Source organism: Coffea arabica, chromosome 3e, assembly GCF_036785885.1.
Source record: "Coffea arabica cultivar ET-39 chromosome 3e, Coffea Arabica ET-39 HiFi, whole genome shotgun sequence".
Classification (NCBI taxonomy): domain Eukaryota; kingdom Viridiplantae; phylum Streptophyta; class Magnoliopsida; order Gentianales; family Rubiaceae; genus Coffea; species Coffea arabica.
Window position 1 is genome coordinate 14,172,432 of NC_092315.1, and position 22,764 is coordinate 14,195,195.

At 33.1% G+C, this 22,764-nt stretch overlaps 1 protein-coding gene across 3 annotated transcripts in view; it reads left to right on the forward strand.

Moving 5' to 3' along the window:
- Positions 1-5,489, forward strand: part of LOC113736544 (histone H3-lysine(4) N-trimethyltransferase ATX1) — a 34,467-nt gene extending 28,978 nt beyond the window's left edge. For 2 of the 3 annotated variants that reach the window (XR_003459748.2, XR_003459747.2), the window contains 2 exons: positions 4,990-5,083; positions 5,241-5,489. The gene's annotated coding sequence lies outside the window, so the exon portion shown is untranslated. Of the gene's footprint in view, positions 1-4,989; positions 5,085-5,240 lie in introns of those variants that run through there. The other variant, XM_072044689.1, reaches the window with a different exon arrangement.
- The last annotated feature ends 17,275 nt before the right edge of the window (positions 5,490-22,764 follow it).

The following is a 22,764-nucleotide window of genomic DNA, read 5'->3' on the forward strand; positions in this document are numbered from 1 at the left end:
CCCTAGCTGAATGACGAGGAGAGCAAGGTACAAGTTGTGAAGCAGAGGGTTTGGGATCCACAATATGAGCAGGTTTACAAGAGGCCAAACAGAAGTGACGAGAAGAGTTTCTAGGACCCGCATTACAGGACATTTCATCTGGGAATATACTGAAAAGATTACTAATAAAAAGCTGCAAAGAACTGGAGGAAGACAAATGAAACATAGACATGCTAGACTAATACCCCTTTCTAACAGAGGAGACTTGGTCAGCATTAGGAATTTTCTTGAGCTCAGGTAAGGGTGACTCAGTCACAGCGTGCAAGCATTCTGTATCCCGCACCACCCACTTGGCAAAGGGTGGATAACCTCTTAATCAGATGATGGGAGACTCCAATATGTTTAGCTACCTGAGTATAACAACAATAAGAAAGCAATAGAGTTGAGATGAGGGATCAACTTTGTTCATAAGGTTAAAGCAAGATAAAAGCACATTTGTAAACTTTACAAGCATGGTTCGAAACGTGTGCCATAGAGACACTCATAGAGAGATTGATTGTAAACGATAGAAGAAGAAACTCGGTTAATGGTGTAAATGGCTGTGAGGTAAGGTTCTCTCCAAAGATTTACTAACATTAGTGGAGAGTGAAAGTGCCTGAGTAATATCTAAAATGCGGCGATGCTTTCCAGCAGCATGACCATTCTGTCATATGTACTGTTAATGGGTCATCACTGAATGTTAATCACAGAAGAATACTGATTGGTCTGGCATGTGATCTAAATGGAGAATAAATTAGCGGAAGATTAGGATGAGACCATAAGGTGGCTCTTGATACCATGAAAATTGGAGTGGAAAGAGTTAATATATCAATGATGGAATTGCCCATACTTACAGGCTTTTCTTCCTCTTTTAAGAAGAATAGCCATTGTCGAATCAGTTACAAGTGGTAAAGATACAAAAAATCGAGACCCTAATAATACAATATATTAACAATCCTAGCTAGTAATTAAGCAAAAGTTTTGTGGTCCTTGTGATTTAGCAAAGCACCATTTACCTAATGAAATGTTTTAGTACTGATTAAAGCCAATTTGTAACCGGTGTAACTTGCCAAGGCTTTAACAGTGTTGATCATACATAGTTACTGTTAATAGTATGTTAATTTATATTGAAATGTAAAGCATCCAAACTTTTTTTCTGTTTCTGTGCTAATGATGAAACTGACTCAGTGCCTTTCCTTTTTCCCCTAGGACACGTACTGTTTTTTAATTTTCTATCTTGGATTCGCAGTTTCCTTTTGAAATGAGAAGACTGTAAGTTTAATTATAGATGATATTTACGTCATTTCCGCAAAATTGAGATAAGGTTCCTTGTACAGAATCGTGTTCTTGTTAGTGCTTCATGCTTTGATATGTAAGTTATATAATGTGCTAGATGTGCACACCATATAGTAGATTGATGCTAGATGAGATCGAGGGAGAGTTGATAATTCAATAAGTGAGACACATTTTTTTATGCTTATGAAATTCTCAAGTTTAAGTTGCATCATGCTGGTTTTGTCTGGAAATTTGCCCGATTAGTTTCATTATAGGTTCCATCTTAATAGCTTAACCATACATTGCACAAAAACAAATTAGATTATTGTAATTTAGCTTACAATTAAACTTTAATATATTTCTGAACGTTTTGAAGAGAAATACAATATATCTCAGCCCAAAGTTGCTTAAGGTGCCTTAGATATTGCTCTCTGTCTGTAGTACAGAAGAATAATGTACAGGACATAATTCCCCAAACATTGCATTCTACAGTGATCCCTGAAAAATATTTGCAGTTTAATAGAGAACTATCTTGGAACTTAAAAGGGCTATTATTTGAGTAAAGGCCTCAAGTAGTGACGTTTTAAGAAAGTAAACTTCTATCTGAAAATGACCTTAATTTGACGTATATTTTGCATTAGAATGTCATCAGAATGTCATTAACGCATGCAATAGGCACTCCAGTTATTCATTTATTTATTTTGTTGAGTACAATTAATCATAGTGGATGTTTGCAAATTTCCGGGGGCCCCCTTTTTTCCCAAAACAAAAAAAAAAAAAAAAAAAGAAAAGGAAAGGAGGGAAAAAAGAGATGCAAATGTGAGTTCACAACAGGTAAAGTTGTTACCAGAAGAATCTAATGATAACTTCGTTTCACTGAATAAGCTTTAAGCTTTAGTTTGATCTTACCTTTGACAGTTACGGAGTCCAACCAAGTGGAAGGGAAGAAACTACTGGAGCCAAATTAATGATGTGCTTGTTGCCTATATTTTGAGGTTTTGGTGTTCTTGGCCATTTATTTAGAAAATGTTGGCAGGAGTAACCCCTTTAAAAACTTACTTTATTTCTCTCGAGTCTTTTTTGGTGACTCGTTTTCTGTGTTGAATGTCAAAATCTACATACACGAGTAAGTGCATAATTAACAAATGAAAAATAAAAAATAAAACTAAATAAATTGGCATATTTTTCCTAGTGGACTACTGACAATGAGATTCTTACAGCTGAAAACTTGGGTAAGAGAAACAGGAATCATCTGAGCTGGAAAAGATGTCGAGGATGACAGATAATGATGAGCTAATCACTATAGTTCTCTGTTTCAATTCCTCTTTTCTATGTTCATGTTTTGTTTTTCAAAATGACGATGTTATGTTTTTCATCCATTTTCTTTGAATACAATGGAAGGTGGCTCCATTTGCGATGAAACCTTTTTAGAGAGATGATTGTTCTTAACAGAGTTAACACCAGTGACCATTAGGGTAGAAGACCTTAGTCTAGTAGTCTGCTCTATGTTTATGTCCTGCAATGAGACACATATATTCCTTTATTCTAAAATAAATAGGAAGGTTTGTGAGAGTTCAGTCATCTTTCTGGTGAAAAGTGGGTTTTTCCAACCATGTTTGTAGTTAAAAAGTTGTGGCTTTGGCAAGTGTAAACACAGGAAATTCTACCTCGTACTCTAGCTATGCAGATTTTGTATGGGTTGTTTGCAAGGAAGCTAATAGCTTAAACTTTTGCCTTTTTCTTTCCATAACTTAGACATGTATTTATACTGATTAGATAACTTGGTATTTATAAGATCCACCTGGAACGGCACAGTGGGTCTCTGGAGTTTTCTTCCTCCGAGTTCTCTTTCTTTTGTTCGAGTATTACATATATTAGTTTCCACTCTCCAATACTATGGCCAATAGGTGCCTATTTATGCAATGCCTTGGGAACTGACGCTCTTTTGGTTATGACTTTTGAAGACCAAGGCTGTGAACGTATAAACCAAAAGTGAAATTTCATATATATGATTGGTGACCAAGTATATAATTAAAATTTAAACTGGTGCATTTTACAATTGGGGGAAAAAAGAAAAAAGGCATTATGTTGTTGAAGCACCTAAAGTGAAAACTATATTTTTAGTTGACAGAAGCCCAACCATTGTGTCCTTTCAACCAATCTATAAGGGTAATTGAGATAGTGGAGGAGAAGAGTGTTTAGATTCTAGAGGTTTGAGGAAGAATCAAGGGAAAGAACTGTGTTAAAATATGGTGAAGTTCATTGTTAAAAAGAACGAAGAATGCAAGGGAGGATGAACTTGGAAAGAAAACAACAGTACCATGAAAGACAAATTACTTTCTGAAGAGGAAATTGCTGGGTAAAAAAGCCTGAATAATTGGAACCGCCTGAAATTCTGCAATTATGAAATCAGCCATTCTTACTGATGGCAACCTGAATGAATTGATTGTACAGCTCCTACATGTGCTAATGTCTAATCTGTTGAATTACTCGATCAGGATGTTGTTCGAAATTGAAGTTTATAGCAGTTAGCAAGCAAGTTGACCTTATATTACCTTAAATGCCGAGTTTGTACTACATGACTAGTACAAACTTTTGACAGCATTTCCTACACTCTCTCTGTCTCTCTATATATCTCTGTGTGTCTGTCTGTCTGTCTGTCATCTTTCTGGTAGCATCATTCTCCTGCTCCTGGTGAGTATTATTGCCTTTGACTTCTGGCACTAAAATGATCACTGTTTGTAAATTTCGTTCTTTTTTCCTTTTTTTATATTAATGCAAATATTGTTGGCAAAGAAGTTTAGCATATATATGATTCTGCATAGCAATTAAAAGATAGCTGCAAATGCAGGTACTATCCTTGCACTTTTGTTTTTGCCACTTTTATTTTTGGGGAAGGGGAATGGGAGGTAATGCAGTTTTAATTTCATGAATAACATAAGAATATATTCATCTGTAAGCACGTAGAAGTCTGTAACTATAACCTTTACAGCAGGATGGATGTAATATAAGGCTCTAAGCTTCTAGTTAAAATCTGTTTGCAGAGATATTGGATGGTTTAAAAGCTCGTTCTCGATTTCTTCTGCAGTTTGAAAGTTGATTATGAAAAAGTGCTTACTGAAAATCTGTTGATGCACTTGTTTTTAAATGTTTTGAAAAGCTAAAAGCTGATTTTAAAAGAACCTCAAGGGCTGCCTTTCATAATCGCATTTTTATTAGCGGGCAGTAAGCTAAAAGCAGAAGCCAAAAGCAATGACAACTCAATAAGAAAAGAGGGAAGAAAAGGTTAAAGATAAAACTATAATCAGCTGATTGCAGAAACCCAAGAACAGTCCCTAAATAGTATGCTTTACTATTGAAATAAATCAGCTTTAGAGTTATTCAGTCTCAGAAACACACTCTTTTCTCAAAGGAAAAATAGCAGTATCCCTTTTTTCTTCATATATCAGCGCTGAAACTATTGGAACAGTTAAATCATCCTTTGAAATGAGTTATGTTCTAGAATACCTGGAACTTATATCAGATTACCTCCAAATGTAGCTATGTGCATTTTTCTTAGTTTATTCTCTCTTTTAAGCTAGAAATTCAAATGTCATGAAATCATGTCCAGAATGCTCTCAAGGATTGGATTTCTTCTGTTTTATCAACGACTTTGTTGGATCAGATGGCTGTTAATAAATTATCATTACTCTGTAGGCAGTATGATCATCTTGGAAGAGCGCAGAAGTAATACAGGAGGAGGGTTTAGAGAGCACTCTCTTGTCTGTCAAGAAGTTAGCATAAGCTCCAGGTTTTTGTCTTCCATATCACTGACAAATATTGATGCATTTTATACTACTCTTTGATATCTAAGCTACATTAATTATTTCCAAATTCAGATTTTGAAAGATAAACTTCTGACATTTCTTCATCAATGAAAAAACCAATCACATGCTACAAAAATGCAGGAAAAATAGATAGAAAGAATGCAGTTCTATGGAAAGATGTTTCATAGCCATTGAACAGCTACAGGAGTGAATATGCCAAAAAAAGAAAGGGCAGCTGCTTATGACTTGTAAAAATACTTATTGCAAATTTCTGCCACTAAATTTCATGTATCGCAGTAAAACCATGAAAGACAAACTGTATTCTTTGGGTATACCTTCTGTTCTTGATTGAAGCATAATGTCCCTTTTTTTATGTGTGGTTAGAATTTATACTTTGGCTATTAGTTCAAACAGCTCCAGCGAGATCCTTCCTCCATTTTTAGCAATTTAACTCTGGATGCTAAGATTCTAAACAGTTGCTTTCTTTGTGGGGCCAAGAGATCTTTTTTTTTTTTTTTTTTGGAGGATACAATAGACCTACACTATTCTATACTAGGGGGGAGGGGGACCTAAAGAGGCCAGGGATAACTCGGACGGAACTGTGACCCATATGGATTTTTGTTCAGCAAGCCCACATATTGTGGCAATTGGTGGGAGGTAAGGTTTGAATCCTTGACCTCCCACCCCACCAAGCCTTAATGCTTTGGTTGTGGTCACCAGCTCAAAGTCTGGTGGTTATTTTATTGGTGGGAGGCAAGGTTTGAACCCTTGACCAGCCCATCGGATCTTATTGTATCTTAGTTTTTGCCAAAGGATTCAGATTAAGTGTTTATATCACCTGTTTCATTTATATATTTTGTGCAGTTACATGCTGATTGGACAAAAATAGACCATCGTTTATGGACAGCTTTCATTCAAATAAACAGAATCACTTGTTTCATCTAAATAGTTTGTGCAGTATTTTACATGCTGAGTGGACAAAAATAGACTACCGTTTATTGTCGGCTTTCATTCACATAAGCAGAAGTATAAAACTATTATGTAATTAGTTTCTTATAATTTTTTATGTTCTATAATTTTATTTTATTTTTGTACAAAAATTGTTATGAAAGAACTTAAAATGCTATTTTATAAAATTTAATATACTAATTGGTAAACTTATTAAAAATGGTTAATTTATAATAATTAATAATTAGTTTCAATCACATCTTATCTTGTAATTCAATTGTGTTTAATTAATGGTGACAAGTTAACATATGAGTGAAGGAGATACATTAGGAAATAAGTGCAACTAAATATTTGGTATTTGCAGGACTAAAAAGAATTTTAAAAGCAAACTAATGGACAACGAAGTTAATTATTTGCTCAAATTATTAAAAATTGAGAAAAGAAATTAGGAGTACTTTTACAATCCAGTGTTTATATGGATACAATGGCAACAAGATAAAATTTTCATTTGACAAAATACAGCTAACTCAATAACCTATCAAAACAGGATACGAAGATATGCACATTTTGCCCAAATTTTAGTAATAACGATAAATAATCAAATCAATATTAGGACCAGTGCGTGTGATTGAAGATGCTTAGAAAAGGAAAGAAATGAATTGATCGAAAAAAGAAAAATATAGAAGGTACAATTAATATAAATTTATATAAGGTAGGTCATTAATCGATTTGTTGAATTATACAAATTTAATACATAACAAACCATGCTATAAATAAGGAAGCAAAAAAGGAAGGGAATTAATTGTTACAAAAAATAGAAAAAGAATTAAAAAAAGCCCACTTGGGAAAAAGATAGATAGTCCACTTAACAAAAAGTTAGAGTAGCCAATTTAGAACCTAACAAAATCGGAACCGAACGTTATTTTATTTTATACATATATACACACACACACACATATATATATATATATATATCTATATATATATGTAGAAAGTTTTCTAAAACAAATATCCCCTTATAAGATAACAAATTTTGGATTACAAATTAATTACAATGATAATATCATAATTTTTCTATTCTTTTCATCGTTTCCTGCCCATAATGTATTATAGTTTTTTTTTGTATTTCTTCCAAATCATTTTCTAATTTAAGTCCTTTTGAATTTACTATCTTGTATTTTTTCCATTAGGTTATCTTTTATAGTGATCTTATTACTCTAGATAAAGGTCTATCTGCTCCTGTTCACAAAATTGAAATTGTTTATAGGCTTCTTCTTTACATTTTCTCACGGCCTGTATAGTTGTACTAACTACCCCTGCAATAAACACTTTAACATATCTATTTTCCCAATATTTTGTCTCTTCTTATAGGTTTTTTTTTTATTTTCTTATCTATTTCGGGAATTTTGTCAATTAAAAAATCACAATAACTACATTCCATATTAATCTGTTTCTGCGTAATAATCACTATCTAATAAATTTGATAATGTATCCAAATATTTTTTATTTATTATCTAATTATCTTAAAAATTTATTTGAATAGTGGCTCTGATACCACCGTACTGTCCGAGGCTAAGAAGAAAATTTCTTTGCCGGTTTAGATCGGTAGTTAAAATAATTGTATTATCTATGTTTATTTTTGGCAGCGGAATATCCTAATGTAAGATTATTTCTATTGTTATCATTAATGGGTTGGGAGAAAGAAGTATACTATGTTCAACAATTAATTCTTAATATTAAAAGAATATGGCTCCAATACGTTTCGTACCTCAATACGTATCATCGGGTGTCTGACGAGACTTTTATCGTGCATTTCAGCACCAACCTGTGGCCTGCCAATTGATATTAACAGATCGTAGGTAACTTCGCTTGTCGTCCTTTCAGCAATAGCCAACGCAGTCTCGTTTCATTTCCTACCTCGAGGTGTAGTCTAAAATGTAGAAGTATAAAGATAGTTGGATAGATGAGCTTTCAAGAAAAAGAAGTAAGAGTTGAACAAGGCTCTTCCTTCAGAAACTAACTTTTATTTCATATCTATTTTACAAAGGGATATTACATAGGAGGCTGGCTAGTAGAGACAAATTGTTTTTCTCGTAAGGGCTCGATTGCCCTTCTAGTTGGAGTTACCTCCTTATTTTAAACTCCCTCCGTCCCACTTTAATAGTCCTGTTTTCCTTTTTCGTCTGTCTCAAATTGTAGTTCACTTTCTAATTGAAGAATGTAGTTGTATTTTAATTTTTCTAAAATACCCTTATTCAATGTAAGCTGTTGTTACTATAAACCTACCCCATTTAATGAGAGTTGATTCTTGTTTTACCATCAATTCAAGTTCCCATAAAGTTGTACCATATTTAATGTGAGGGTATTTTAGGAAAATAGCAATCTAAATTTACTTTTCTAATAAAATTAACTACTTTTTTTTAAACTGTGTAAAAAAGAAACATAACTATCAAAGTGGGACGGAGGGAGTAGTAGTAAGTTGACTTGAAGTCTAGATCTAAAACATAATCTATAATGGAACTAAAATCTTTGAAATCCCATGCCACTTTCGGATTTGAAATCTTTCATTTGGAATCAGATGTCATCTTTAAACTTGAAATCTCTTATTTGAAATTCGATGTTATTTTTTAACATAAAAATTTTCATTTAGAGTCCACTGAAACTTTATTAGTCTTTATTAAAGGTGATTCTACCATCAGTCGTAGATTCTTTGTCCATATCTTCTTTACATTTGGGACAGATATCTTTGTCATGTTGTCTAAACTGGCAAAACTTTTTCATCACTTGAGGACTACTTTTGAGGTGTCCTCCATCAATATACTGAATCTTTGCTTTAAGAAAATTTTCATTAGCCATCAGAGTGTTCTTTACTGGGGCAATCATTACTGATGAATTTACACGAGAACTTGAATAAGTCTTGAATTCTTTTTTGGATGCTTCTTCCATTCCAGAAATAATTGTACTTAATCCAATTGCTCTTCTGTAATAAACATCTTTTTTTCGAAAATTTGAAAATCTTTTCTAGTGGTTGGAACCTTGATCATGAAATTTTCTGCTTTACCAATAGTGATAAAATGCTAAGCATCATATCTTGCATCTTGATGGAAATTTGGTCCTGCCGATAAAAATTTTAATAGCAATATATCTCTTGGAGGGATTGTTGGATCATTTCTGTAACAATCTTTGACATCTTCCTGAATCCATTTTGGTAATAGAGAAATCTCTGGAAAATAAGGACTAGTCATGTAGATAGAATTGATAGCTCCAAAATTATACAAATCTTTAATATCTTTTGCATAGGGTCCTTGAACAAAGTTAAACCGTGGATAAACTTTTGAAAAATCAATGTAACATGTATTTGTATTGTTGAGAGAATATAACTCCCTCATAATCTGTGCTTGTTCCGCCCCCCGGGCTAGAGCGGGTGGTTGTAGCCCAGTTGGGTGAAAGCCTCCGCAAGCGTTCGAATCCCGGGTAAACATTGGTCGGATGATGCTGGGCAGCCTCTCTCTCGATCCGCAGTGGGATTAGTTGGGGTCGTCAGGTATTACCAGTCCCAGGGCCCAGATACCCACTGTGAAGAAAAAAAAAAAAAAAAAACTGTGCTTGTTCCATAATAGCTGGATGACAATTAGATGAGGAATCTATACTATTATTTCTAGTAGGAATCGTAGTCCAGGTAATATCTTGCCTAAGAAAAATAGAATCATAAGCAGTTTTAATTCCACCTTGCTTAGGCTGTTGCTTATCAGTTTCCTTCGTCTGCAGTCGAATTTGCCATTATTTTTACCCGTCTGAATACGGTAAATAATTTGTCTTTGATTTATCCATAATCATTGATTTTGATCTGAATATTCTTGCAATAGAAGGCAAGTAATTCAGAATCTTCTTTGGGTATACTTGCAAAATTTGCAATTTCAAGAATATCACGCACAGAGTCTTGAAGGTTATCAATCTTTTCTGACATTCGAGCAATGAGCTCATGAACATGCTCTTTCAAGTTTATCTCTGCCATTGCGAGTTGAAAACTTTGGAAGATAGTTTTTGTTAGATCTAATAATTTCAATATCAAAAGTATACTAAGATAATAATGCTTGCCATTTGATGAATCATTTATATTCAGGTTTTGATGGTAAATTATTCTAAATAAATGCTTTTACTTGAGTATTATCTGTTCTTAATAAAAATTTCTTTGGTAATAGAAAATAGTAAAATTTTTGACAACTTTTTACTACTGCTAATAAATTCCTGAAGCATATCTACAAAGAGTTTCTCCTATCTTATATTCATATGGTGATTATTATCATAATCTATCTTCTTTAAAATACTACTCCAAATTTTGTTAGAAAAATCAGTTTCTAGTATTAAATCATCTTTATCATTTGGTAAAGATAAATTTAGTAAATATTTACAAAGTGATTGAATAAGGAGAAAAATCAAACATTTGATCTTTTCTCAACAACTTTTGAAAAGGTTTTCTTATCTCTGCCAGATTTTCTATAAAATCTGATGCATAATTTAGAATCCTAAGAAAACTTTGTACTTGCTTTTTATCTACAAGTTTATTAGGAAATTGATTAATCTTTTCAAGTATTTGAGATTGAAGTTTTACTCCTCCTCCATCCATCTCCATTTCAAGAAATTCTATTTCTTGTAATCCTATTTTTGCCTTCTTTTAAAAAAGAGCTAATCCATGTTGTATGCATAAAAGTATCTACAAAAGTACTTAAATGTATAATATGCTGAGCAATATTGTTGCTGGTAGTAATTAATATATCATCGATATAAACATGTATGAAAGGAGATAATTTTACTTGGAAATAATTTTCTTCAATTATTTCATAAAGTTGCTTTTCATACTTTTAAACAACAAATACATTTTAAAACACCATGTGGTCATTGGATTATTGTCAATAGACTCAAACTGCTTATACTAGTAAAACACTAATTTGCTTTCAACCTCGCACAATCCACGCGTGGTGATACAGGATACAAAGAAAAATCATTATTTTCAAGAGAAAAACCCATGTTAAAGATAGAAAGTACGATAGATAAAATTTCAAAACAAATAAAAACTATAGTTGAAGGATTAGGAACATTTAAGACAAAAATTAAACAATGCTATTCAGATAATCCTTTATAGATCAGGGATAAGAATAAAGAAGAGACTAGATTAGAAATGATAGATAAAAATAAGATAATAAGAGTTAATGCAGTGAGATATGGTCTTCGGGATCAAGAAGAATTTAAAAAACAATCAGATGAGTTAGAAAAATTAAAGATAATTCGGCAAAATAGATCTCCACATTCTTTACTAGCATTTATGGTTAGAAACCATGCCAAGATTATAAGAGGTAAACCTAAAATGGTAGTTAATTATAAGAAACTTGATTTTTTTTTTTCAGATTGCAATAGCTAGCCTAACTTACTGCTACTCCTACTCTAGCCTACACTAGGAGGAGAGAGAGGCCCAACGGGGTCTAGAGAAACTGACAGGAACTAAGCCAACAACGGACTCAGATGGGTACACAATGCACCCGTATAAATTTAGAAAAAATCACGTATAGTGACACAATGATGGGAGGTAAGGTCCCACTCCCACCAAGACTTAAAGTCTTTTGTGGTAGCCAACAGCTCATAGGATCGTTGCTTAATTATAAGAAGTTTGATGATAATACTATTTTGGGTTAATTCCACTTTGTCCCCCCAAACTTTGGACGATTACCCACTTCAGTCCCTAAACTTCAAAATGGGACACTTAAATCCCTGAACTTATAAATACCTCCCACTTAAGGAATATTAAAAATTAGATAAATTGAAAGAAAAATAAAAAAGAAGAAATTATTTTAATTCCTGAAGTATGGTTCACATTGAGGAAAACATGTCTTGTGCTCTCCGCAACATGCCTTGAACCACAAATTCGAACCATACTTGAGGATTTAAAATAATTGCTTCTTTTTTATTTTTCTTTCAATTTACCTAATTTTTAATATTCATTTTTAAGATTTAAAATAATTATTGATTCAAAACTATTTATGGAAGCAAAGATATGATTTTTATAAAATAATAAGCAAAAACTTTTTTCTATTTTTTTGGATTACTTGAAGGTTAATAAATAAAAATATGTTCTTTTTTTAATGTAATGTGGCCTCAAAAAGGGCATTTTCGGCATTAAGGGGGTTTTTGTTAAATGTTTGATCATTCAAAGGGTGAGACCGTTATTTGGACAAATTACAGGGATTGATTGGTAATATGGTCAAACCTCAGGGGAGATAAATGTAATTAACCCAAAGTATAATTAATGCTGCTAGAGGAAAAAAGATATTTTCCAAATTTGGCTGCAAAAGTGGATTTTGACAAATAATATTCAATATACAACATTTGCTTCCCCTCAAAGATGGTATGAATGGCTTGTAATGCCTTTTGGGTTTAAAACATGTACACACACATATCTATATATATATATATATATATATATATACATACACATACATATGTATATATATATATCTTTATACATATATATATAAATGTATATACATACATACATACATATAGATATATGTATATCCACACACACACATAAGTATATATATACTTTTCAAAGTATATCCATATGTAAACTATATATGTTGAGCTAAATTGGAACTACAAATAAAAATTAAAACTATAAAACAAAAAATTAGAACTCTTCATGTTGCTATCATTTACAACTCAGTATTCAGCACTGGAGTCTTGAAAACAACTAAAAAAGGAGAAACAGTCATTTTGCAAATAGATTTAACCAGATCTAGGATATCTATTCCTAGAACAATCACCAGGGATGAAGTATCCCTTTTAGAAGGCTGGCATTGGATGTTGCCAGATATATATATATATATATATATATATATATATATATATATATATATATATATATATATATATATGTACACACACACACATATATATTTATGTAGATATGTATGTATATATGTATGTGTGTGTGTGTATGGAAGATGAAATGTGTAGATGGGAATTGGAGGTTGAAGAAATTTGAATTCTCTGTGTGAAGCTTGCCTACAAATTGAAGTAGGCAGTGGAGATGAAGAAATCCACCAAGATGGGTTTCCTAAACAACCTTGATATAAACAGGAGAGATGGGGAACTAGAGGTTCCTAATTGAATCTAAGACTTGATTTTTGGCAATAACACATCTACGATAAGTGAGGAAGAACATCTACGATAAGTGAGGAAGATGTTCTTGACATTGATGAGGAGGGAAGAAGGTTGTTTAGACAGAGCGATACTTAACCCAACCTAATGACGTCACCCAAGGACAAATAAGGTTGTCTAGGAGGACCACCACAAGGATGAATAAGGCCACCAAAACAAGCCCATGTCTACAGAATATACAGTTTATCAGGGAACATGTACACTTGGTAGATCAGATCTCAAGGTTGTGTAGTATGAAAAAACCAGTGCCAGTTTCTATAAGAATAATTATTCAACTATGCCAAGTGCAAATTCATTCAGTTTCTGTATTGGCAACTTTAGAATCCAAGAATCTTTAATATCATAATCGTTCATCACCCAATATCAACTAGGATACTGGGGCATTGAAACCTGCAAAAAGCTGCTCTGTTGAGAGATTAAAAGCAGCAATGAAAGGAATTATTGGATTTCCTATCTATCATCCAGTGCAAGAATTACCAACAAAAACATGGCGAAGGCTGAAATGAACTTTCCATGAGCTTCCTCCATGAACTTTATTTTAGGATATAAGCCATAACTTTGGGAGAAGGTTTAGTTAAGAGCACCAGTTTGAAGTTATCATAAAATGGCTAAGGCTCGGTTTGGATTTCTCATTTTTGGAAAAACAAGTTATTCATATATAATGTTACAATAATATACAAAAACAACTCCAAAAACACTAACATTCATACAATATATTAAAAACAACTTCAAATATACAAAAAAAAAAAAAAAAAATCTACATTATTTTCTTTTTCTATCTATCACCATCACTACCACCACCCCTACCCACCACCGCCACCATCCCCTTCATTTTCCTCTCCCTCCATCTTCCTTGTCCTCTTTCCTCCTCTTTTCTCTCCCTCCTCTTCCTCTTCCCCTCCTCCTTTCTCCTTTCCCTCCCCTTTCCTACCATACCCCACCCCTCCCTTTTCCTCCCAAATCTAGCCTCGACCAAAGGCTATAATTTGGCTGTGATGTCGTGACTAGAGGCCTTGATCTGGCCTTGGCTAGATCGTGGGAGGGAGGAGGAAGGTGGGGGGGGGGGTGAGGTGTGGTGGGGAAAGGGAGGGGAAGGGGAAGGGAGGAGGGGAGGAAAGAAGGGAGGAGGAAGATGGGAGGAGGAGGGGAAGAGGATGAAGAAAGAGAGGGAGGGGGAGATGGGAGGAGGAGGAAGAAAGAGGGGGAGGAGAAAGGAGGTGGTGGTGAGTGGTGGTGGTAATTTTTAAAAAATACCACAAAAAATTTTAAACTTTAAAAATACCTCAAAATATATCTGAAAAAACACCTCCAAAAAATCACCAAAAACGTCTATAATAAAAAAATTTTCACACTTCTATCAAATATTTGAAACATATCATAAAAAAATAACTAATTCAAACGGAGCCTAAAATTTTGCAGAAGAATAAGAAGCGATAGGGAGCAAATACCATGTAGCTTTTCTGTGTAGGCAATAGGATAATATGCATTACTACTGAAGTTAAATGATACAGGGAAAACTTGAAAATAGGTAATGGGAAGCCAAGGAGGATTCAATTTTAAGGTAATTTGATTTTCAGGTATGGGTTACTGCTCATAAATAATAAAAAAGTTTATTTTTGTAGGTGAAATTACGAAATTATCTTTAGTGCATATGTAGCACTTGTAAGTGCATCTGCATTTGAGTCTACATAAAAGTACACATCTCAATTAAATGTGTATATCCGAATGTATGTATCTAACTTTAAACAAATAAGTCGATTGCATGAGCCGAGACCAAGAATTTGACAATCATTTCGATAGGGCTTCTGACTCATCTCTGGAGAGAGTTAGGGCGATTTTTGCATTTTTGTCTTGAATCTTGTCTATATACGCGAATGCTACTCTTTCAATGTCTATACCGGTAACTGATCACCACTCACCACAAGGAGAAGGGGCTGCTAGATTTTGGTCTTCCCAATTGTTTTTTTCCCCATTTTAAATGGTGACAAACCTTACACTTTTATACTACATTGAACTACATGGACATATTTTGCATCTTGGTTCTTAATTAAGGACTCATTCAATTAATGCGCTTCACTATCAACAAACTTAATTCAAGCACCATAAGTGAGAACGTATATACATATGCAGGAAGTAGTGATGAGAATCATACAATTTCAAATCAAAGATAAAATCATCTACAAATGGTATGAAACCATTCAAAAACCATCCACTGAAGAACCAAAGCATTTTCTCGATATGTAATTTTTTTCCCTTCTATGTGAGAAAATGTTGTTCGCTTGTTTTTAAAAGTAAAGGAGCTATAGCCACCCCATTAAATCTTGGTGAAACACGACAACAATAGTGCTGAGGCCATGGTGATTCAATTGAATTCACGAGAAGCACGTTGCATTGGCTGAATGACTGAGCCACAAAATTAGACTGCAACTCGGTTTGATAATTCAATTCAGCATTTAAACTTAATGGATTCAAATTTTAACATATTTAGATGCATTTGATAACCAAAAATTGAACATTTGAATTAATTAAGTGGCATTAAATTTTTCAGGCAAAACTTTGAAAAATAAGTGATAAGTTATTCATTTATCATTTAATGTGATATATATTCAAATGTATCAAATTTAGTACTTAACGATTTAATAACTTAGTGGATTCAAATTTCAAATTTCATATTTCAGTTTTCAGACTTTAGTTGTATCAAACGCACTCTACGACTCCAAGAGTAAGGGCATAGACAGTTGTAAGTGACATCTGTTTGGGAAGGTTTAAGATCGAAATTTTGCCAGTAAAGTAAAAATTCAAAATATACGATCAGATAATGCCACATAATTTTGACATAACTAACATGTACTGGTCATATTAAGACTAGATGATTGTAACATCTCTATTATGAAAGTGTGTCGCAACCCGTTGAAGTATTCTTACACTGTTCAAAAATGGTTTCATTGATAATCATTGTTGCCCCAATCGTGGCCTCTTACTAACATTAAATTCCACTTAGTACTAAACAAGTCCATGCTGCAAAATGAACAACGAAAAGAAGCTCCATATGACGCTTCAAAATGAAGAACGACGAAAAGAAGATCCATAGTACACTCCAGTGTACAACTCCAGTAATAACGGTTTGGGCGTTTTGCTTCAGCTCGTGGTCTAGTTTAGGGTTGCAAACGAGTCGAGTCGAGTCGAGTTTTGCTCTAATCGAATCGAGTCTTGACTTAGTTTTATTGAACTCGAGCTCGACGAGCTAACAATTTAAATCGAAAAAATAAAAAATAAATAAAATAATATTTTTTTAATAAATAATAAAATATTAAGGATATATATGTAATTTTACTATTAAAATAAAAAATAAAAAAATATATGTATATATATACTCGAGCTCGCGAGTTGGGGTTAATATTTTGAGCTCGAGTTCAAACTCGAATTTGACTCGAGCCAGCTCGGGTTCGAGTCGAGCTTGACTCGAGTCCCTCGTGAGCGGTTCGGTTCGTTTGCAGCCCTAGTCTAGCTAGTTGCAGACATGAAAAGTATTTTGCAAAAGGAAGGAAAAGAGGCCACTTGCTGGCATTTTTGTGATTCAAGATAAAAATTTTGACTTGTTTCTCTCATGTCCTTTTGGAGGAATTTTGTACACTATATGTAGGACAAATTCCAATTTTTGGTTTTATATTATGAAATAATTAAATAATTGAGGATGTCTATCACCTTTATCTTATCTTCTAGACAATGACAAATCTTTCACGATTTTCGAAATGATAAACTTATCATGACTTTTGAAGTGATAAAGCTAACACAATTTACGGGAAGGTCTTACCACTATTTTGAAGAAATTAGTTGATATACTTTAAATTCAATAGGGGTTAATTCTCCTTGTATCAAAGTGATAGAGAGCTGAAGTTTCATTTGAACAAATGAAAGAATAATTCTTATTTCTTGTTTACCTTTACCGTTTTTCTATATTGTTCTATTACTTTATAATTCGATATACTACCACTACAAACTACTATCAACTTAATATAGATTGGCATTAGATTAACGTTAGTTTCATAACATGCTATCAGCTTGAATCTCTACTTTTGAACAAAAGTGAAACACAAGTCTCTATCTCGAGCAAAGGTCAAGCATGAATCTCTACTTCGAGTGATGGTTGAACACGTGTTTCGATTCTTAAACGCTCCTTGAGTACAAAAATACTTTTCGGTACTTTGAGATAATATTTCTTCTTTCAATTATGCTCACTTATCTTATCAAAAGAATTATTTATTATGAATACTAGATGTTAAAATACATCCTGATGCAATAAATTTTGGAGACAATATTGTAGAAAATCAATTATACTTAAGGATCCACTTGTCCTTTGAAATAATTAGAAGAAAAAGATTTGACCGTGTAAAGATAATTGTTCTTTCAAAAGTCTATATGATTAATTTACCTATAGTTGTAAGAACATAATTCTATAATATTAAGAATTCTCAGTTATGTAGATAAAATATTATTCAAAAGATATGTTGAAAATATATTTTCGACACTTGATTCTTCGATAATGCTCCTGTAGCAGCAATATTGAGAGAAAAATTTGAGAACTATTTTGTGCTTATTGTAAATGAATACAACAATGAAACCCAACAAATGAATTCTAGTCCATTCCCAAAAGTGAATGCGACTCAAATTCAACTTGTTAGTTATGATTGTGGCTATGACTATGATTTTAGTAAATATACATCTCATCATAGAAAGATAAAAAAAAAAATTACTTGAAATAGGATAATAATGATAAGGACAAGAAAATAAGGATTCTGAAGACAAATGCTTCGAAGTACATTTGACCAATCAAAATTATAATAGCATCTTGATATGGCCAATTTTTTAAAATACTCTGAAGGTATATGATGATCGATTTGATTTATGATAGTAATAATTGAATTTTCTTCCTGAAGAAGAAATTGATACTAAACATTTGGTATCAAAAGATTATGGCAATGATATTTGTCTCATAAGAATTATGGTGACACTGATATGTGCGTCAAAATTCTCAATAAATCCATTTAATTTGGGTTTAAATAGTGTGTTGGTCCAAATAGTCCATTGTGAATTAATAAATCAATTAATCAACTTCAATTTAAATGGACATCACAAATTTAATTTGATTTAATAACCCATATAATATTGGCCCAATTTACCAGTCCAAAACATAATGAAGTTCTATTATTTAATTTAATTTATTTAGTCTTGATTAAATAAATTTTTTTGTCTATAAATGCCCCACTTCAAGACTTGACAAGGCATTGCTTGACAACTGCCAAAGACAAGGCTTGAAGTATTAACCTTGATTTGCGAGACTTTTCACTAATGAAATCCATTAGAATCACAATTTTGTAGAATACTTGGTCCATTGAAAAACCCAAACTTTGCATTCTAGCTTCACACCGCCATTGAACCAAGTTGATTTGTGCATAGAATCATAATTCCTGTGGCTTCAACTCTTTAAGAAATCATGAGACCACTCACCTTTTGACTTGCGGTTGGCTTCAAAACAGCCAATACATATTCGGAGAAGATTATTAGTTGCCTTAGTTGTCAAATACCAATGCTTCCAAAACAAATACCATACGCGACACGTAACTAGGCTGCAGGCAAAAACTTAGCTCAAGACATTAACAAATTGGCAAATTCACCTCACAAGCTTAAGCTACAAATAAAGCCTACCGTGACTTATTAAAGTTCACATGGAATATTTTCCTCCAAACAAAACTGGCAACTACCAATCGTCATGCTGATGGGTGTAATAAACGATAATTGTTGATACCCCAAACAATATTTGACCCCAAAAGGGTCAAAACTCGGGTTCAATGAACTAAATTGTATGGTTGCGAACACCATATACTAAGCCTTTCGAACACCAAATAAAAAGTCCAAAACTTTCCCAATTAAAAGTTGTGGTGTGTTGTGGACTTTTTCTCACTTCAGCCCACCTCTAAATGATCCTGTGTGGCCCAATAAGTTTTAGCAACCAAGGTGAGGAATATTAGTGGTTTTGTGATAATCATTCCAAGTCATGTACTGACAGGTGCCGAACCTGTATAATAATAAATACCTACTCGAGAAAAATACAGATTTTGTATATAGCGGTGAGTAGGGTCGAATCCACAGGGACTGGTGATAATTTGTTTCTTCTAGAATCCAAAGTATGGGGGGTTTTGGATTAAATGCTAACTAAATAAATTAACTGCAGAAAATAATTGATTAAGAGAAATAATTAAGGGAAAACTCTAGCCAAGGGTACACTTCAGAAATGGTTCATGCACTGATCATCGATTCACAGATAATTTCACATCTATTAATAGATTGGTTATAGTTGTCATACACGCGATAAACAACCAACCCTTCCTTAATTTATCGATAGTCAAGGTACGACCGTTAACTATTTCCCTAATCCAAAAACAATCCTAGGTACGACCGTAGGATTTAATTTCTAGATTGCATTAAAAATTAGAAAGGCCCAATCCTAACTAACAAACACGCTAAGAGGGTTTGTTTAAATTAGATCGTATGTTTCCCTGACATAAACCCAATTACGCCAGTTGCTACTGGGATAGAGGTAACGAACAATTACGGATTCAATTACCCCTATTTAGCAAAATAGCCTATATGAATAATTAATTATTGCGCACTAATCAATCATACACAAGAGCTATAACAATTAAAAGCAGGAATCATATAAATACCAATAAATGAGAAAGTGATTAAAATAAATTCGATCTCACAGTAATTACAGAACCAAATCTTCAGTTGTCCATTGATGAGAAATAAGAACTTAGTTCTCCGTTAATGGAGAACAAGCCGTGCAAAGCAATTGAGAAAAGGTTGACCGAAGCTTTTTCATTCTTTTTTCTCCTCTCCCAAAAGCCGGCTAAGGAGTCCGAATAAAAAGATAGGAATTGTCCTCTTAAAAGAAGACGTCTGACCGCTAGAAAAAGGAAACTCAAGCTAGTCTAATTCATACGTGATTCTGGCGTTGTTCCTATTGGCCGCTGAAAAGAAAAGTAAGCTTCCAAGTCCTCGACGTTTTGTAGGATTAGAGTTTTTATCATCTACACCTCTGCGGCTCACGAGTCTTGTGATTTCCTAGTTTGAAGCCAGCTATTCCACTCATTCTAGGAAGCCTTCCACGTGCACATAATCCCGAAGGTCCGGCCAAGAAGGCTGGAGTTAGGCGTGGGCACACCTACTCATCAAGAAGTTCTCTGAAATTTGATTTTAAGCACTTTTCATTCTTTCTCCTGAAATAAACACAAAATACCAAATATAAGTAGAATCCGACGATTAAAATAATATTTGGCTAAAATCAGGGGGAGAATAATTATAAATTTAACAACAAATTATGACCTATCATGTACTTTCATAGTTAGGAGTTTATTCTCGTTGCCCATATGTTGATTGTAGCACTTCAAAGTTGACTATAAGTAGGGATAATTTCATAAACCTCCTCTAAGGTTTTCAATAGTTTCACTGAGCTCTCTTGGACTTTTAAAATTTGTATTTATCTCCCTTGATTTGACACATTTGGCAATCAAACCTTAGACTTGGTCAAAAATTTAAACAAACATCCTAAAATGTCCTTGGTTTATATCGTTTATATTGCTTTCCAAAACAATTGTAAAATGTATAGCATCAAATATAAAGAAAAAGCATCAAATTTTCAATACATGTATTTATTATTTAATAAACAATTATTGCAATGGTTTTATCACTATGACAGGCTACTGTACATAGTGCTTTACTGGGGATACATATTCCCTGAAGGTTGGAGAAGAAAGTATTATCATAATTGTTTTAGAGTTTGTAGATTTTTGAAATGTTAGAGGTATCAATAATTTAGTAGTAGTTTTGGATAGTTTCTTTTTAAAACACTGTTATTTTTGGTGCAAAGAAAAAAAAAAGATCAACAAAAAATTAGACCAGATTCAAAGTTGTCAAAAAAAGGTCACTAATTCAACATTTGGTAATGATAATGACTAGAAGCAATATTTATAGTTTATAGTTCTGTAGTTTTCCTTGTAAAATATGAAAAAAAGAGGAATAAGAAGAGAAAAGAAAAAGAAAAAATAATTATAAATATCATTCTTTCTATATGCATACCCAACAATGGAGTTTTATTAAAATGGTAAGACTAATATTGTCATTTTAAATGGGCAAGGAAGGTAAGTGTAATTTTTAAAATCTCAAGGAATCTCACTGAAATTGTTAGAAACCTCAGGGAAGGTTTTTGAAATTATTCCTTAAATTTAATCAAAAGAGAATATGAAAATATTCATGGGACATATCAATCGGCCAAGAAGAAATAGATGGATTGGGTGGTTTAGAGAAAAAGTATAAATAAGAAATTTTGAATTCGAATTCTCTCCCACTGTATCATTTGAGTCTGCAAAAACTTGAGTAGAGTTGCTCACATATAAAAAATGGAGCAAGTAAGAATCACAAGGCTAGAGATCGGTTACACATTGTGAATGATATCTTCACCCATCTAAAACATTGCTCCTTAATTGAAGGCCGAAACTTGAATTAAAGAACAAGAAAAGGGATCGTCCGCGAGCCATGCTTGACCAGAACACTATCCGGTCTTCACCAATCTATCGAATTCTCCACGTGGACTCCAAAACACTTTTTTGATGTGATATATATGAAATAAAAATATGATTGAAAAATGTATTTATGAAATAAGTAGATAATTTTGTACAAATAATTAGCGTGCATTTAAGTCCTGACTCTTGAAAAGAAGTACTACTACTAATTAGTAGCAATTTTCACTTCTTTAATCCAATCATTTTCTTTGACCATTGTATATTGGTAACATTAATTTTGCAAGTTATCGTTTTACTGTTTATATTTATTATCTTAGAGTTTACATTTATTATTGTAATTCCCTCAATTTAGGGTTGAAGAAGCCCTCAATTTTTTTCTCATACTTTTTACTTTGTTGGTCATGGTTATTAATCTCCAAAATCAATGGTCATGATTATTAATACAAGAGAATTAGAAGAGAAAGTGATCAAATTTAGTGGTTTGCTCAAGAAAGAAAACAATTGAAGAAAATTAGAGAGCTAGCTTGAAGGCTCATTATATTTTGATGTCTCTTGGATCATTTATATTTTGATGTTTCTTTATTTTCTCTTCTTCCTAATTATAAAGTTTAACATATTAAACAGTGGATGCTTGAAGCAAAAACAAAAATATTAAACTGATTGCCTCGTGACAAGATGGTGGAATTATTGCAAAAACAGGGACGCTCAATAAAAACCGAGACCCCATCTTGTGGGAATGGAACACAATAATTCCCAATAATTCTATGAAACCGGACCCGCTACTTGTGAAAGGTCCACAAGCACTTGAATGTGTCTGCAAGTGGTTTTTCCTTTTTTGCTTTATTGAGCCAATATAAAGCTGATCCGTCTGGACCACTCTTGCTTTGGACAATAAAATCATCAAAGTGCCTTAATTCCTA